The sequence below is a fragment of the Nicotiana attenuata genome, unplaced genomic scaffold (genome assembly GCF_001879085.1).
Source record: "Nicotiana attenuata strain UT unplaced genomic scaffold, NIATTr2, whole genome shotgun sequence".
Classification (NCBI taxonomy): Eukaryota; Viridiplantae; Streptophyta; class Magnoliopsida; order Solanales; family Solanaceae; genus Nicotiana; species Nicotiana attenuata.
In genome coordinates, this window is record NW_017673920.1 from 77,951 (window position 1) to 84,353 (window position 6,403).

Genomic DNA, 6,403 nt, shown 5'->3' on the forward strand with positions numbered 1-6,403 from the left:
ACACTTACTCGCACAATCAGCACCTCGGTGCTCAAGACATAGGCAAAGATCCAGCCTCAAGTCCTTCAGACTAGCCCAATTTCAACTCACAGAGATCACATCTCGCCCCTCGATCGGGGAATCATAAGCCATTAAGGCACATCTGATACTGAGCGCTCATGTGCGCATACGAACGCGTGGAAGGAATTTCAAGAGTTACTTTTTAAGCTGAATCAAGGACGCACGATAAGAATTCAAGAATGTGAAGTTTTCCTAAAGGTTCTGCAGCCTCTCGAGGATAAATACAGACGTCTCCGTACCGATCCGCGAGACTCTTCTAAACCTGCTTATGGCTCGTGAGACCTAGTAACCTAGGCTCTGATACCAACTTGTCACGACCCAAACTCCGCCCCGGTCGTGATGGCGCCTCTCGTGAAGACAAGGCCAGCCAGACCATTCCAGAACACCTCTTTTAAGCAGTTAAACAGTTCATAAGCAGTTTAAATATTATTTCGTGATATTAATTAGCGGAAATACAACCCAACACAAACCTAAACGGGGTGTCACAAGTCACGAGCATCTATTAGAGTGTAAATCCAACTACAAGGTCTAAAATATACAAAACCGGAATAATGAACAAAGGAGAGAAAAAAACGATGCTGCGGACGCTGGCAGTCACCTCGCTAACTCCTATAACTCTGCCTCTAATCAGCCAAAACCCGCTAACGGGTGGATAAATACCTGCATCTGCACACGAGGTGCAGGGAGTAAAGTGAGTACTCCAACTCAGTGAGTAATAAAGGTAAATAACATCTGAGCAGTAAGAATCACGTAAAGAAAACCATCATGCTATATAGAAGCAGTGTAAACCCCTTGAGAAAAACAGTGAAGCTGTGAAATCTTTAGAAATATCTTAGCTCAGTTTAAAACCTCTTTGGAAAATGATTTTTTCAACAATTATGCAAATGATTGCAAAACAATAGTGCAAATAAGCACCGCAGTACGCATCTAGGGCACCATACTCAATTAACAGATAATGTCAGGCAATCCAATAGATATCACATGAAGTAGCACAAACAACAGATAATGGTAGACAATGAAATAAAGTACACACCTAGAACAGTACTAGTACCGCTGCGGCGTGCAGCCCGATCCACATATCGTTGCGGTGTGCAGCCCGATCCATTTATCGTCGACGGCACTCACTGGGGGTGTGCAGACTCCGGGAGGGGCCCCTTACGGCCCAAGCGCAATATCAAGCCATCTCGTGGCATCAAATCTAGGCCCTTGGCCTCATACCAATATCAGTATAACACTGCTGCGGTCCATATATATATATATATATATATATATATATATATATATATATATATATATATATATATATATATATATATATATATTGCTGCGGCGTGCAGCTCGATCCAAAAGTATCCCATAATACAGGCCCTCGGCCTTACTCAGTCAAAAATCACATAGGCCCCTCGGGCAACGGTAAAACATGATGCTCAGCCCAAAATAGTATTGGAAATATCATTTCAAGTGTTAAAGCAAAATAAACTTGGCTGAGTTTTAAAAACAGTGGAAAATACATGACTGAGTTCAAGTATAAAAACAAAACAGTGAGGAAATATCAACAACCATCCTCGAAGGGGTTCAATTATTGGCACGAAGCCCAAATATGGCAATCAGCCCAAATTATGATGATAACAAATAAGTTTCAATCAAATATGCGGTAAATCATCAATCGGGACGGACCAAGTCACAATCCCCAGTAGTAAAAGACCCCACGCTCATCATCCAGCGCGTGTCTCACCTCAATATAGCACTACGATGTGCAATCCGGGGTTTCAAACCCTCAGGATATCATTTACAATCATTACTCACCTCGAACCGGCGAAATCTATAGCTCGCGACGCCTTTGCTCCTCAAATCGGCCTCCACGCGCGTCGAATCTATCCAAAATTAGAGCGAATACATCACAATATGCTAAGGGAACAAAGCCCAAGCGAAAACAATCGAAAAATATCAAAAATCCTGAAATTAGCAAAACCCGAGCCCCGGGCCCACTTCATGAAACTCAGAAATTTTCACATCAACGGGTTCCTTATCTCGCCACGAGTCCATACATACCAAAAACTCTCAAATCCGACCTCAAATGGCCCTTAAATTTCCAATTTAAAAAAATCTCAAAACACAAGCCCTAAGTCTTCCATTTTTAGTTAAATTCCCATGAATTTCTAGGTTAATTCCACAATATAATCACGTTTTTAGTTCATAGAACTTACCTCCAATCAATCTTCTTCGAATCCCTCTTCAATTGCTCCCAAGAAGCTCTAAAAATACTCAACAATGGAGGAAAATGACTTAGGCCCGCGGATGAAATATGTTTAAAAACCCTTCTGCCCAGCTGACGATTCCTTCTATGCGATCGCGGCCCCAGGCTCGCGATCGCGATGAGCAAATCTTCCAGGCCTCAAAATGGTCTATGCGAACGTGACAAAAAGGATGCAAACGCGAAGCTTCAACTTCCCCTCTTACGCGAACGCGGCTCATCTGATGCGAACGCGATGACTAAAATCACTGGACTCCGTCTCCTTCTACGCGAATGCGATCCATACCATGCGATCGCGAAGCATCATTAACCAACCTTCCGCGAACGCGGACCCTCAGACGCGAACGCGAAGAGAAATTCGCCTGCCTCCAAATTTCCTTCTACCCGATCGCGGCTTAACCCACGTGATCGCGAAGACTTAAAACCTGCAACACCTGGAATGAAAAATCTGCAACTCTCCAACATCAAAACTAGCCCGTTAGACCATCCGAAGCTCCCCCGAGGCCCTCGGGACCTCAACCAAAAGCACCAACACATTATAAAACATCATTCAAACTTGTTCCAATCATTAAAACACCTCAAACAACACTAAAACAATCAATTCTCATCGAATTCAAGCCTAAGTTTGCCAAGAACTTCCGAAACTCGCTTTCGATCAAAAATCCGACCAAACGACGTCCGAATGACCTGAAATTTTGCACACACATCACAAATGACATAATGAAGCTACAGAAACTCTTAGAATTCTGTTCCGACCCTCGGATCAAAATCTCACCTATCAACCGGAATTCGCCAAAATACCAACTTTGCCAATTCAAGCCAAATCCTTCCACGGACTCCTAAAATGCATTCCGATCGCGCTCCTAAGTCATAAATCACCCAACGAAGCTACCCAAATCATAAAAATTCCGATCCGAGCTCATATACAAATAAGTCAACTCTTGGTCAAAGCTTTCAACTGAGATTGTTCATTCAAATTCATTCCGATTTTTCCTGAAAACCAAAACCAACAATCTACATCAGTCATAATGCATTACACGGGGCAAGTCATGCCCGAGAACTGGCGATCAAAGTGCAAAAGCTCGAAACGACCGGTCGGGTCGTTACAGTTCTTGATGATCTTTGGAGGTTATGCTTCAAATTCTAGCTCATTTGGAGTAGATTTAGGTATTAAATCGTTTATTGGATTGTTAAAATTCGAAGAACAAATTTCTGTTTATGGGAAATTTGCACTTCAGGCCTATTTGGCCTTAAGTGCATACAAATGTTGGTTGCACTTCAGACCTTTTGGCCTTAAGTACATCTGAAGTGCAATTTTTCACTTCAGACTTATTGGCCTTAAGTGTAGGAAAACGTTTGTTACACTTCAGGCCTTTTGGCCTTAAGTGCATCTGAGGTGCAATTTTTCACTTCAGACTTATTGGCCTTAAGTGCATGAAACCACTGGTTGCACTTCAGACCTATTTGGCCTTAAGTGCATCTGAACTGCAATTTTTCACTTCAGACTTATTGGCCTTAAGTGTAGGAAAACATTTGTTGCACTTCAGACTTTTTGTCCTTAAGCGCATCTGAAGTGCAATTTTTCACTTCAGACTTATTGGTCTTAAGTGCATGAAAGCATTTGGTTGAACTTCAGACCTAAATGGCCTTAAGTGTATCTGAAGTGTAATTTTTTCACTTCAGATTATTTTTTTTAACTTCAGATCCGATAAGTCTGAAGTTGATCGTAAAGTGGGTAGGCTTGCAATTTTTTTGCAAAGTGGGTTTAGGTTCAATTGAGATCATAAAACGGGTATAGATGCAAAAGCCCCGATTAGTGGCTCAACCTCTTGTAACCCGCTCAAATTTAGTCCAACCCATCCACTTGGCACCTATAATTTTGATTTAAGTTTTTATTTTTCACATCAAAGAAACAAACAAATCTTAGAAAGACCTATTTATAGGTATCTTTCTTTTTTAAAGTCCTTACAAAAACAATCTTGTTACCATTTATTTGCAAGTGATCAAAGTGGCCCAAAAGGACTATGGGCAGAGTCCCACATATAAAGAAGAATAACTGATCTTTTTAACAACCCCACCATATGAAATTTATAAAGACAATGATGACTTCAGTAGTTATCTTTTTGCATATACATACAATTCGGGTTGGGTCCAAAAGAATGTCTTTAATTAGCTGAATTTCTTAGATCCGTATTGTAACCACATGATTTCTCAATTCTCATGAATTTCACTTACAGTTAGCTAAATTTCATACAGTACTAACCGCGCAATTTTTTTGAATTTAACTTATATTTACTAATTATATCTCTAGTGGCCAGGGGCGGATTTAGGGGCGGACGGGTGTTCCGAAAAATTACATTGTATATATTAGGTAAAATTCGATTTGTACCTCTATATTTTATATTTTGAATTTTGTTGACACATCCCAAAAGCATAGCTCAGTAGTCAAGGGGGTTCAAAATTTTTGTAAGATCGCTGACTCGCTGGTTCAATTTCCACTTGCCATGATTTCTTTTAATTTTTAACTTTTTTCTTTTTATGTACCCGTTAGCGAAAATCCTGCTTCACTGCAGTGGAAAATCTTGTTTAAAACCTGAGTATGAATAGTGAAGGTTCTTTTCAGTATACTATATGAGTGATTTTATTTTGTGTCTCACACAACTTACACTAGTTGTGTGAGTCCTCTTTTTATCTCACATATTTGTGGACCCATATCTTACACATCTGGGTCCACAAAATTCTGGGACCCACACAGTTGTAAGATAAAAAAGAGCCTCAAACAACTAGTGTCAATTGTGTGAGGCACAAAATAAAATTTTTCATACTATATAATACAGTGAACGTACAAATAATTCTTTCCAATTGAAAGTGTGACATGCCTTAAATAACCCTAGAACTTTTGACAAATGTTATACTTCATATGGCAAGTTGAACTTAGCTAATATGAAAGCTAACACAATAAAGATTCTTCCCAGTGCTGGTCTGCACAAATTAAGTTGTGTTCGTAATGGAATTTCATGGGCTAGAATGGTCGCATTAAATTGGATTCACTACTAAAAATATACGAATTAGCGACTGAAAAATTCTACAGGTAAACAACAAAATCTATCACTAGCTAGTCAATCCTACTTAACAAAATTATCGAAATATTTTGTTAGCTACGAGCAATTTAGTGACAGATTAGCGACAAAATTCGTACTAATTCTAATTTTGTGGTAGTGATTAATCAATGAGATTTGATCTAATATCATGTAGATGATCTAAAGCTATGTACGTACTCTTCTTTTCTCTTCCTTTCTTTTTTTTTTTCCAGATATTTTTGCATGTATTACATGAAGATATATGGTAAGCTTTTGAACAATATTTCGTTAAAGTTGAAAAAAAAAAAGAATATTTAGAAGTTTTGACGTCACGTTCATGTATTTTGCATAAATGAGGTTTTCACACGCTCGAGTAAACACATTGAAGTTGAAAAATAGTCGTTTTCACAGGGGTCAAGTATATTACACAAAGGAGGTTAATTTGGGAATATAATGCTAGAAATTTTATCAGCAGATAATAAGAGATAGTTACATATTTAAAGCACTATTAATTGCCATTTAACAACTTAATATTAAGTCATGTTGGATGATTCTGGTATACAGTTGGAACCACCATGAAAGCAACATTTGGAACCTTCAAACTATTCACACCAGAGAATGAAGTTCCAAAAATTAAATGAATATGACTCTAGTTAAAAATAAAATGACAAAAGCAGTTGAAAATGTTACATGCATGGTTTTAGGGATGAGTTGTATTTGGTCAAATTATAAACAAAAGGTGGATAGATATTTTGTATCATGGTTAGGAAAAGAGTTAAAAGAGAAGGTCTAAACAACTAATTAGGGTTGTGGTAGAGTGGTTAGTACTCTTTCATTTTTAACAACAGATGTCGCATTCGAGTTTTGAGTATAAAGTCGCCTTTGTCAGGGAATACTTTACTCCCAATATAAAATTTTATGGTCCGAATCCTGATTTAGTCGAGCCGTAATGCGGGTAGAAACAAAGAGAAAACGGCCTAGACACCTTCCTCCCCCCCCCCCCCCCCCC